The sequence below is a fragment of the Pseudophryne corroboree genome, chromosome 3 (genome assembly GCF_028390025.1).
Source record: "Pseudophryne corroboree isolate aPseCor3 chromosome 3, aPseCor3.hap2, whole genome shotgun sequence".
Classification (NCBI taxonomy): Eukaryota; Metazoa; Chordata; class Amphibia; order Anura; family Myobatrachidae; genus Pseudophryne; species Pseudophryne corroboree.
The window spans coordinates 19187418-19200052 of record NC_086446.1 but is presented as its reverse complement, the minus strand read 5'-3'; the positions used below and the strand labels follow the sequence as shown (position 1 = coordinate 19200052).

The window sequence follows — 12635 nt, the reverse complement described above, 5'->3', positions numbered from 1 at the left end:
CTCGTTCATAACATATTTTAACTATATAATGTATTTTGTAGATTATGGTCCCTTTGATAGATTCTGAAAGTTTAGTTAATGTAGCATGTTCCTGGACAAAGAGATCCCTCATTGTTTGATACGAAGGGTCAGACAGGAGTAATACAGTGGTGTTTAGTATCCATCGGAAGAGTATTTAATTAGCAATATTCCGGTGTTGGTTTGAAGCGGATTAATCGCTCGTGCGAATAGTTATGGACATAAGAAGTTTATGTTCATTTACTATTATTTGCACTTACTTATCCATGCGGCGGGAAACCCAGTTTCCCTCCCACCTGAGCTGTTGGAAATAGTCACAGCCCACCTGTATGAATCAACCTATGACCTTTTGTTATAATGCGAGGAGGAATTCCTGTGTCCAATGAACAATGAGATTGTAGGGACCATTGAATTGTATTGTGTGTGGGGCATAAATAGACAAGCCGATCACGTCCAGCTCTCACTCTTCAACGGTTATCATTGCTGAAAATCGGGAGCTGGATGTCCAGAGGCGCATGCGATCGTTTCCTTTGTGCGTAAGTTTTCTCCGCAATCATATTGTCCTTCTAGTTGTTATGGGCCATATCTCTCTCTCTCTTCTCCTTTTTCTCTCATTTTCCCTTAAACGTAATTGTATTGTATTTACTGTGTAGTTATCTGGTTAGTTAGTCTATGTTATATTGTAGTGTATGACTTGTAATTGTATTATTCTTTTTGACAAATAGAACATTCACATAAGGTGTTAGAACCTCAGCAGGGTGTCTGTGTCTCTCTAGCTGGTACAAAGGGTTTCTGAATTCTAAATCGCTCTAACAGCATTTACATTAACAAGGTTAAGCAGCGTTATATCGCTGCAGTATTTCAGCAGCAAGGTTTTACAATACAAACTCAATCATAGTGTGTTGCACAGTGTAAGCATAATCTGTGTTTAAAGTTTATAAAGGTTACTGTCTGTGTGTATGCTCACTGTGGGTATTCCGTACACCCAGCACAGCGTGTGTACTTAATTTGCGTACCACGTGCGAGGTCTTCATATGCAAATAGCGTACGGAGTGCGTAGCATGTGCACATGGTTTAGCAGCCATTACGGCTACACGGTATTAATATATAGCAAATGTTAAAAGGTAGTTATTTGACTCTAGCAGGACATAGCACTCACTCTTGATGCCAGGGTGCAAATATCCCTCTGTGCATCTCGCATATATAGTAATGCATCTTTCAAATGCTCTATAGTTAACAATATACTGTCCCTATCCAGGGTATCAATATTTTCAGTCAGGGAATCCGACCACGCCACTCCAGCGCTGCACATCCAGGCTGAGGCGATTGCTGGTCGCAGTATAAGTATAAGGTATTTATGTGTTTTATTGCGTCTCAGGGCGCTCCCCCCCCAGCGCCCTGCACCCTCAGTGACCGGAGTGTGAAGTGTGCTGAGAGCAATGGCGCACAGCTGCAGTGATGTGCGCTACCTTAGTTGAAGACAGGAACGTCTTCTGCCGCCGATTTCACCGGACCTCTTCGCTCTTCTGGCTCTGTAAGGGGGCCGGCGGCGCGGCTCCGGGACCCATCCAGGCTGATCCTGTGATCGTCCCTCTGGAGCTAATGTCCAGTAGCCAAGAAGCCCAATTCACTCTGCACGCAGGTGAGTTCGCTTCTTCTCCCCTTAGTCCCTCGATGCAGTGAGCCTGTTGCCAGCAGGACTCACTGAAAATAAAAAAACCTAAGTCTAAACTTTTACTCTAAGCAGCTCAGGAGAGCCACCTAGATTGCACCCTTCTCGGCCGGGCACAAAAATCTAACTGAGGCTTGGAGGAGGGTCATAGGGGGAGGAGCCAGTGCACACCAGGTAGTCTCAAAGCTTTTACTTTTGTGCCCAGTCTCCTGCGGAGCCGCTATTCCCCATGGTCCTTACGGAAGTCCCAGCATCCACTAGGACGTCAGAGAAATATGTTTTCATTGACTCTGACGCGTATTGAACAAAAGATGAAAGAGATGAAAAGACGGAGATAACATGCAGAGGAAGCCAGCAGGAACACAAGTAACATTCTCCTCGTTTCCTCCCACACTCTAAGAAAATACAGGTAGGTTAATTGTCTCCCAATGAGAAATGAACCCTGGTGTGTAAGTGTGTGTATGTACATGTGTTTAGTGCAGACTGGATGGGCCAGGTGGTTCTTATCTGTCATCACATTTTATGATCCTATGATTGGGTAGTGTGGAACCGGCAGGAAAACAACAGGCGTTAGGCTCCGCACCCCACAACCCCTTCCCTATATAATACCTGCACACTCCACCTGGCCTTCAGTTTCATTTTCTAACAAAGCGTATGAACCCTCAGGAATAATACAAACAGCAATTGTCACAATAGAAGACGACAGGGTGGGAGCGCAATGCCCCCCAGCTGGATTATGAGGAGTACCAAAATCAAGTTTCCTCATTCATCCACGATGGAGAACAAACTATACATTACGGTAAGAACTTACCGTTGATAACAGTATTTCTCCTAAGTCCACAGGATAACAATGGGATATGAGGAAGCGACAGCGGATTTGCACCAATCGGTCAAAGCTTTTCGGCCTCCCAGGATGCAACATGCGTCCATATATATCCCCGCCTAATGGCTCAGGCAAATCAGTTGTATTCCAAAGCTCAAGGCAGGAACGTCATAGATAGCCCTAATCAGGCGAGAACACACATGCACACCCTTCCGTACAAGAAGGAAGAGGTTAGTGAGTAAATGGATCCTCAAATCAGGTGCGTCAGGGTGGCATTCCTGTGGATCCTGTGGACTTAGGAGAAATATCGTTATCAACGGTAAGTTCTTACCATAACGTTTATTTCCCTGCAGGGTCCACAGGTTATCCACAGGATAACAATGGGATTTACCAACGCAATTTAGTGGTGGGGACGCTCCTGGTTGGACAGGAGAATCCTTCGCCCGAGTTCAGCGTCATGAGAGGCAAAGGTATCCAAGGTATAATGTCTAATGAATGTGTTAATGGAAGACCATGTGGCTGCCCTTACATATCTGTTCTGCTGAAGAACCATGTTGTGCTGCCCATGATGGACCTACCTTATGAGTACAGTGAGCAGAGACATTAGCCGGAACAGGGAGATCAGCCTGAGAATATGCTTCTGAAATCGTTATCCGAAGCCACCTTGCCAGTGTCTCAAATAATAAATAGATTACACCTGCATGAAAATGCGCTCGCAAGCAGCGGGGGAATAGATATCCAAAGGGGGGTGTTACCTTCACCCCAATAAAGCTCTCGTGTTACTTAAAATTTTTTTGGATATCTTATCTCCTGCGCTCTCCTAGTTCAGTTTTTTGTACAAAGAAGGAGTAGACCTTTACTTATCTTATCAAGGCAGGTGGTTTTCTCACGTCCTACTTCCTTCTCAATAGTTTTCAATATGAATAATAATGAGCAGTAAATATCCAACAGTCCAGTGTCAAAACCATGTAAAAAAGATATATAAAACACAATCTAGTGTATTACCATTATAAAAATATTTCAATTATGGATAATAGATTCATTAATCTTAATTTCTAATGAGTGTAGTCCACACATATATAAAAACAATTTCTTTAATACTAAAAAGTTGTTCCAATCGTGGAATATAATTCAGACATATACGGATATAGCATATATCCACTTTTACATCCAATAATTTGTGAGGGTAGCTTCCTACCAGATTTGGGAAATTTTGAGGCGCTTATAAATAAGCTGTGCAGATGTCTCAGCGGTCCCGGGAAAACCAGCTCCAATGGTCAGCACCCCGTCCTCTCCTCGTCTGGTACGTCTGCCACGAATCCTCACTGTCAACCAACGCGTTTCGATCAAAATCGTTGATCTTTGTCAAGGCATAGTGTGGTGACCTCCTCTTCCAGCTCTTTATACCCTTATGAATTGGTGTTCCTAATTGCTGGGAGGAGCCACTCTCACTCACAATTAACACTCATTTTCTATAGAATACATTCTTAAATCCTAATTTTCCATCTGTAAATAATTCTATAATGCAATCTGTTATCTTCTCAATTGCGTATAAAAATAAATGATTAAAAGACAGTTAAAAATGTTAAAAACATAAATTAACGTGGACCGGAAGTACATAGTGCAGCCAGAGATAGTCCCCGTTTTTCTCCCTCAAATGGTTCCACATAATAAAAAGGAGAAGACAGAGTTCCGTCCACCAGATCGTCACTTCCGGTCACGTGATCATCAGGTCACGTGCTTGTCGCTGTCTGCAATAATGCAGTTTTCATTCAGTCCGATACATCTTCCGGTCACATGACGCGCTGTGGGCGGAAGTGTGGTCATTGCCAGCCGCGTCTATGTTGCCCGCACTGCACCCCGTGCCAGTGTCTGTTTGTCAGCAGGCCATCCTCTCTTGTGAAATCCGTAGAAAACAAGGAGAGAATCTGTCTTTCTGATGGCACTGGTACGATCTACGTAGATTCTTAATGCACGGACCACGTCCAGCAATGCATCTCCCGCAGAAAGGCCCAATACATGAAAAGCCGGGACTACAATTTCTTCATTAAGGTGGAATTTAGACCCCACCTTAGGAAGACACCCAGACCTAGTTCTGAGAACTGCTTTATCTGGATTAAAAAAAATCAGGAATGTGAAACAACCTGACAATGCCCCTAAATCTGATACTCTTCTAGATGACACCATAGCCAGTAGAAAGAGAACTTTAGCTGTCAACCATTTAAGATCCACTTTATTAAGTGGTTCAAATGGGGCAACTTGAAGGGCTGTCAAGAATAAAATTAAGTCCCAAGGCACTGTAGGAGGAACAAAAAGAGGTTGAATGCGCAGCATTCCCTGGAAAAAAGTATGCACATCCTGTAAGTTTGCAATTTTCTTTTGGAACCATACAGTCAATGCTGATACTTGCACTCTCAAGGAAGCTACCTTCAAACCTTTATCCATTCCTGCCTGGAGGAATGCTAAGACCCTGGAAACTCTAAAAGACTTAGGGTCCATTTTCCGTTCACTGCACAAATGAATGTAGGTTTGCCGTATTCGGTGATAAATGTGAGCTGAGGAGGGTTCCTTGCTCTGAGCATTGTTTGATTTACCTGTTGTGAGAATCCTCTTGACTTCAGGATAGAGGTTTCAAGAGCCACGCCGTCAAAGACAGTCGATCCAGATGTCTGTGATAACAAGGACCCTGCATCAGTAAATCTGGACGTTGTGGGAGCAGGAGTGGAGCATCCCATCGACATTCTCTGCAGATCTGTGTATCAATGCCTTCTGGGCCAAGCCGGAGCTATTAGTATCATGGCACCCTTTCCTTGCTTTTGCTTTATCTTTCTTACCACCCTGGGTAATAGGGTGATTGGAGGAAACACATAAGCCAGATGAAAGTCCCATCTCACCGACTGGGCATCCACAAAGATTGCTCTGGGATCCTTTGTTCTTGACCCATATTTGAGCACTTTGTTGTTCAGACGGAACGCCATGAGATCTATCACTGGCAACCCCCACTTTTCTACTAGAGTCTGGAAGACCTCCGAGTGTAGAGCCCATTCGTTTGCCTGAATGGCGTGCCGACTGAGAAAGTCCGCTTCCCAGTTTAGGACTCCCAGAACGAACACTGCGGACAAGGCTGGATGATGAAGTTCTGCCCACTTTAGTATGTGACTTACCTCCGTCATCACTTTTCGGCTGCGAGTTCCTCACTGATGGTTGAGAGGCTGCAGCCAGTGAACAGCTATAATATTTTAGGTGTCCTTTAGCCATATTTCCTAGCGCCCACACACTTTCTCTATGGTTGAGGTACGCCACTGCCGTCACAGTCTTGAATCCAGTACAGCCCCCAAGTGAGTCATCCGCTGTGACGGAACCAGAGACGATTTTGTCCAATTTATGAGCCACCCATGTCTTTGTAGACACGTTATAGTCGTTGCAGATGACATAGGAGCAATTCCTGCGACTGTGGCAGGATTAAAAGATTGACGAGGTATGGAAAAATTATTATCCCCTGCTGCCATTACCACCATAATCGTGGTAAATACTCTGGGGGCTGTGGCTAACCCAAAGGGAAGGGCCTGGAACTGAAAATGCTGTTGGAGGATAGCAAACCTGAGATAACACTGATGGGACAACGCTATAGGAAAATGTAAGTAAGCATCCTGTATATCCAGGGATGCCATATAATCCCCTGGCTCCATGGCCAAAATGATGGAACGTAAAGTCTCCATGTGAAACCGAGGTACCCAAAAGTATTTGTTGAGAACTTTGAGATTGAGAATGGTCCGAAATGACCCATTTGGATTCTGAACTAGAAACAGGTTGGTGTAAAAGCTCTATCCTCGTTGTGCAGTAGGAACTGGAATGACTACTCCTGAATGAAGCAATTTCTGAACTGCCTCTTGCAAAGCCCTGGCCTTCGCCTCTACCCGAGACGAGCTGGTACAAAAAAAATAAGAATTTACTCACCGATAATTCTATTTCTCGTAGTCCGTAGTGGATGCTGGGGACTCCGTAAGGACCATGGGAAATAGCGGCTCCACAGGAGACTGGGCACAAAAAGAAAGCTTTAGGACTACCTGGTGTGCACTGGCTCCTCCCCCTATGACCCTCCTCCAAGCCTCAGTTAGGATACTGTGCCCGGACGAGCTGACACAATAAGGAAGGATTTTTGAATCCCGGGTAAGACTCATACCAGCCACACCAATCACACCGTACAACTTGTGATATGAAACCCAGTTAACAGCATGATAACAGAGGAGCCTCTGAATAGATGGCTCACAACAAGAACCCGATTAGTTAACAATAACTATGTACAAGTATTGCAGACAATCCGCACTTGGGATGGGCGCCCAGCATCCACTACGGACTACGAGAAATAGAATTATCGGTGAGTAAATTCTTATTTTCTCTGACATCCTAGTGGATGCTGGGGACTCCGTAAGGACCATGGGGATTATACCAAAGCTCCCAAACGGGCGGGAGAGTGCGGATGACTCTGCAGCACCGAAAGAGAAAACTCAAGGTCCTCCTCAGCCAGAGTGTAAAATTTGTAAAATTTTACAAAAGTATTTGACCCTGACCAAGTAGCAGCTCGGCAAAGTTGTACAGCCGAGACCCCTCGGGCAGCTGCCCAAGATGAACCCACCTTCCTTGTGGAGTGGGCTTTTACAGATTTTGGCTGTGGCAGGCCTGCCACAGAATGCGCAAGCTGAATTGTACTACAAATCCAGCGAGCAATAGTCTGCTTAGAAGCAGGAGAACCCAGCTTGTTGGGTGCGTACAGGATAAACAGCGAGTCAGATTTTCTGACTCCAGCCGTCCTGGAAACATATTTTCAGGGCCCTGACCACGTCCAGCAACTTGGAGTCCTCCAAGTCCCTAGTAGCCGCAGGCACCACAATAGGCTGGTTCAGGTGAAATGCTGAAACCACCTTAGGGAGAAACTGAGGACGAGTCCTCAATTCCGCCCTGTCCGAATGGAAAATCAGATAAGGGCTTTTACAGGATAAAGCCGCCAATTCCGACACGCGCCTGGCCGAAGCCAGGGCCAATAGCATGACCACTTTCCACGTGACATATTTTAAATCCACCGATTTAAGTGGTTCAAACCAATGTGATTTTAGGAACCCCAAAACTACATTGAGATCCCAAGGTGCCACTGGAGGCACAAAAGGAGGCTGTATATGCAGCACTCCCTTGACAAACGTCTGAACTTCAGGAACTGAAGCCAGTTCTTTCTGGAAGAAAATCGACAGGGCTGAAATCTGAACCTTAATGGATCCCAATTTGAGGCCCATAGACACTCCTGTTTGCAGGAAATGCAGGAATCGACCTAGTTGAAATTCCTCCGTTGGGGCCTTCCTGGCCTCACACCACGCAACATATTTTCGCCAAATGCGGTGATAATGCTTTGCGGTTATATCCTTTCTGGCTTTTATCAAAGTAGGGATGACTTCCTCTGGAATGCCTTTTTCCTTCAGGATCCGGCGTTCAACCGCCATGCCGTCAAACGCAGCCGCGGTAAGTCTTGGAACAGATAGGGTCCCTGCTGGAGCAGGTCCCTTCTTAGAGGTATAGGCCACGGGTCCTCTGTGAGCATCTCTTGAAGTTCCGGGTACCAAGTCCTTCTTGGCCAATCCGGAGCCACGAGAATAGTTCTTACTCCTCTCCGTCTTATAATTCTCAGTACCTTGGGTATGAGAGGCAGAGGAGGGAACACATAAACCGACTGGTACACCCACGGCGTTACCAGAGCGTCCACAGCTATCGCCTGAGGGTCCCTTGACCTGGCGCAATAACTTTTTCGTTTTTTGTTGAGGCGGGACGCCATCATGTCCACCTTTGGTTTTTCCCAACGGCTTACAATCATGTGGAAGACTTCTGGGTGAAGTCCCCACTCTCCCGGGTGGAGGTCGTGTCTGCTGAGGAAGTCTGCTTCCCAGTTGTCCACTCCCGGAATAAACACTGCTGACAGTGCTATCACATGATTTTCCGCCCATCGGAGAATCCTTGCAGCTTCTGCCATCGCCCTCCTGCTTCTTGTGCCGCCCTGTCTGTTTACGTGGGCGACCGCCGTGATGTTGTCCGACTGGATCAACACCGGCTGGTCCTGAAGCAGAGGTCTCGCTTGGCTTAGGGCATTGTAAATGGCCCTTAGCTCCAGGATATTTATGTGAAGTGAGGTCTCCAGGTTTGACCACAATCCCTGGAAATTTCTTCACTGTGTGACTGCTCCCCAGCCTCGAAGGCTGGCATCCGTCGTCACCAGGACCCAGTCCTGAATGCCGAATCTGCGGCCCTCTAACAGATGAGCACTCTGCAACCACCACAGGAGAGACACCCTTGTCCTTGGTGACAGGGTTATCCGCTGATGCATCTGAAGATGCGATCCGGACCATTTGTCCAGCAGGTCCCACTGGAAAGTTCTTGCGTGGAATCTGCCGAATGGAATTGCTTCGTAAGAAGCCACCATTTTTCCCAGGACCCTTGTGCATTGAAGCACCGATACTTGACCTGGTTTTAGGAGGTTTCTGACTAGATCGGATAACTCCCTGGCTTTCTCATCCGGGAGAAATACCTTTTTCTGGACTGTGTCCAGAATCATCCCTAGGAACAGAAGACGTGTCGTCGGGAACAGCTGCGATTTTGGAATATTGAGAATCCAACCGTGCTGTCGTAAAACCTCTTGAGATAGTGCTACCCCGACTACCAACTGTTCCCTGGATCTCGCCCTTATCAGGAGATCGTCCAAGTACGGGATAATTAAAACTCCCTTCCTTCGAAGGAGTATCATCATTTCGGCCATTACCTTGGTAAAGACCCGCGGTGCCGTGGACAATCCAAACGGCAGCGTTTGGAACTGATAGTGGCAGTTCTGTACCACAAACCTGAGGTACCCTTGGTGAGAAGGGTAAATTGGGACATGCAGGTAAGCATCCTTGATGTCCAGTGACACCATATAATCCCCTTCCTCCAGGCTCGAGATAACCGCTCTGAGTGACTCCATCTTGAATTTGAACTTCTTTATGTAAGTGTTCAATGACTTTAGATTTAAAATGGGTCTCACCGAGCCGTCCAGTTTCGGTACCACAAACATTGTGGAATAATACCCCTTTCCTTTGTTGCAGGAGGGGTACCTTGGTTATCACCTGCTGGGAATACAGCTTGTGAATAGCTTCTAATACCGCCTCCCTGTCGGAGGGAGTTGTCGGTAAGGCAGACTTTAGGAAACGGCGAGGGGGAGACGTCTCGAATTCCAATTTGTACCCCTGAGATACTACCTGAAGGATCCAGGGATCTACTTGTGAGCGAGCCCACTGTGCGCTGAAATTCTTGAGACAGGCCCCCACCGTACCTGAGTCCGCCTGTAGAGCCCCAGCGTCATGCTGAGGACTTGGCGGAAGCGGGGGAGGACTTCTGTTCCTGGGAACTGGCTGTTTGCTGCAGCCTTTTTCCTCTCCCTTTGCCACGGGGCAGAAAAGAGGAGCCTTTTGCCCGCTTGCCCTTATGGGGCCGAAAGGACTGCGCATGATAATACGATGTCTTCTTTTGCTGAGAGGCGACCTGGGGTAAAAACGTGGATTTCCCAGCAGTTGCCGTGGAAACCAGGTCCGACAGACCTACCCCAAATAACTCCTCCCCTTTATAAGGCAATACTTCCATATGCCTTTTAGAATCGGCATCACCTGACCACTGCCGAGTCCATAACCCTCTCCTGGCGGAAATGGACATAGCACTTATTCTTGATGCCAGCCGGCAAATATCCCTCTGTGCATCACGCATGTATAAAAATGCATCTTTTAAATGCTCTACAGTCAGTAATATACTGTCCCTATCCAGGGTATCAATATTTTCTGTCAGAGAGTCTGACCAAGCCACCCCAGCACTGCACATCCAGGCTGAGGCGATCGCTGGTCGCAGTATAACACCAGTGTGTGTGTATATGCACTTTAGTATAGTCTCCTGCTTTCTATCAGCAGGTTCCTTAAGGGCGGCCGTATCCGGAGACGGAAGTGCCACCTGTTTGGACAAGCGTGTGAGCGCTTTATCCACCCTAGGGGGTGTTTCCCAACGTGCCCTATCCTCTGGCGGGAAAGGGTACACTGCCAATAACCTCTTAGGAATTATCAGTTTTTTATCGGGAGAAACCAATGCTTCCTCACACACTTAATTTAATTCCTCAGATGCAGGAAAAACTACAGGTAGTTTCTTCTCACCAAACATAACACCCTTTTTAGTGGTACCTGTGGTATTATCAGAAATGTGTAAAACATTTTTCATTGCCTCAATCATGTAACGTGTGGCCCTACTGGAAGTTACATTTGTCTCCTCGTCGTCAACACTGGAGTCAGTATCTGTGTCGACATCTGTATCTGCCATCTGAGGTAGCGGGCGTTTTAGAGCCCCTGATGGCCTTTGAGACGCCTGGACAGGCACAAGCTGAGAAGCCGGCTGTCCCATGTCATCAAACTTCTTATGTAAAGAGTTGACACTTTCACGTAATTCCTTCCATAAGCCCATCCACTCAGGTGTCGACTCCCTAGGGGGTGACATCTCCACTACAGGCAATTGCTCCGCCTCCACATCATTTTCCTCTTCATACATGTCGACACAGCCGTACCGACACACAGCACACACACCGGGAATGCTCTGAAAGAGGACAGGACCCCACTAGCCCTTTGGGGAGACAGAGGGAGATTATGCCAGCACACACCAGAGCGCTAAATGTACACAGGGATATCACTATATAGAGTGTTTTCCCTTATAGCTGCTGTTATCTGTAATACTGCGCTTAATTAGTGCCCCCCCTCTCTTTTTTACCCTTTTCTGTAGTGCAGGACTGCAGGGGACAGTCAGGGAGACGTCCTTCCAGCGGAGCTGTGAGGGAAAATGGCGCCAGTGTGCTGAGAGAGATAGCTCCGCCCCCTTTTCGGCGGACTTTTCTCCCGCTTTTTTGTAAAATCTGGCAGGGTTTAATGTACATCCATATAGCCCTGGGGGTTATATGTGATGTATTTTTGCCAACCAAGGTGTTTCTATTGCTGCTCAGGGCGCCCCCCCCCCCCAGCGCCCTGCACCCATCAGTGACCACAGTGTGAGGTGTGCATGAGGAGCAATGGCGCACAGCTGCAGTGCTGTGCGCTACCTTGATGAAGACTGATGTCTTCTGCCGCCGATTTTCCGGACCTCTTCTTGCTTCTGGCTCTGTAAGGGGGCCGGCGGCGCGGCTCTGGGACCGGACTCCGAGGCCGGGCCTGTGTTCGATCCCTCTGGAGCTAATGGTGTCCAGTAGCCTAAGAAGCCCAAGCTGGCTGCAAGCAGGCAGGTTCGCTTCTTCTCCCCTTAGTCCCTCGATGCAGTGAGCCTGTTGCCAGCAGGTCTCACTAAAAATAAAAAACCTAAAACTAACTTTCTTCTAAGAAGCTCAGGAGAGCCCCCTAGATTGCACCCAGCTCGGTCGGGCACAAAAATCTAACTGAGGCTTGGAGGAGGATCATAGGGGGAGGAGCCAGTGCACACCAGGTAGTCCTAAAGCTTTCTTTTTGTGCCCAGTCTCCTGCGGAGCCGCTATTCCCCATGGTCCTTACGGAGTCCCCAGCATCCACTAGGACGTCAGAGAAAAACCCTTTGAGGAGGGTGCTTCTTGAAGGCAAAAGCATAACCTAGAGACACCGCTTCCTGCACCCAGGCATCTGTCGTAGAAGTCGGCCCCTCACCCTGGGCTCCCCCAGGTGGAGGCCCGCACCATCAGGCTGATGGCTTATTATCTATTTTACCAAGCGGTCCTCTGGTAGCCCTGAGTGGGATTCGAACACCGGTCTGCATGGTTTATACTATGGGGCATTAGTCCACTAGGCCATGAGAGCTATACTATTGGGCCGTTGGTTTTACTATTCTAAATACTCTTTATAGCTAAAGAAATTCTGAATAAATCCTATGTCTCTCGTTATAGGTACTAATGTATATAACATGTATTTATATTGTTATTTGATCTAGTTTGAATGTTGCCATTGTACATTGCTGTACTTGTGTCCATTGGTGTACAATTCCTATGTATATTCACAAAAGTTTGGCACATAATTAGGCATATAAACGCTGATTGTTATCATTCATTATACTCACCTGTGAACA

At 47.1% G+C, this 12635-nt stretch overlaps 1 pseudogene; it reads right to left on the bottom strand.

Annotated features, from left to right (window-relative positions):
• The window catches only part of LOC135057077 (oocyte zinc finger protein XlCOF7.1-like), a 211787-nt pseudogene that overhangs the window by 44678 nt on the left and 154474 nt on the right, over positions 1–12635 (bottom strand).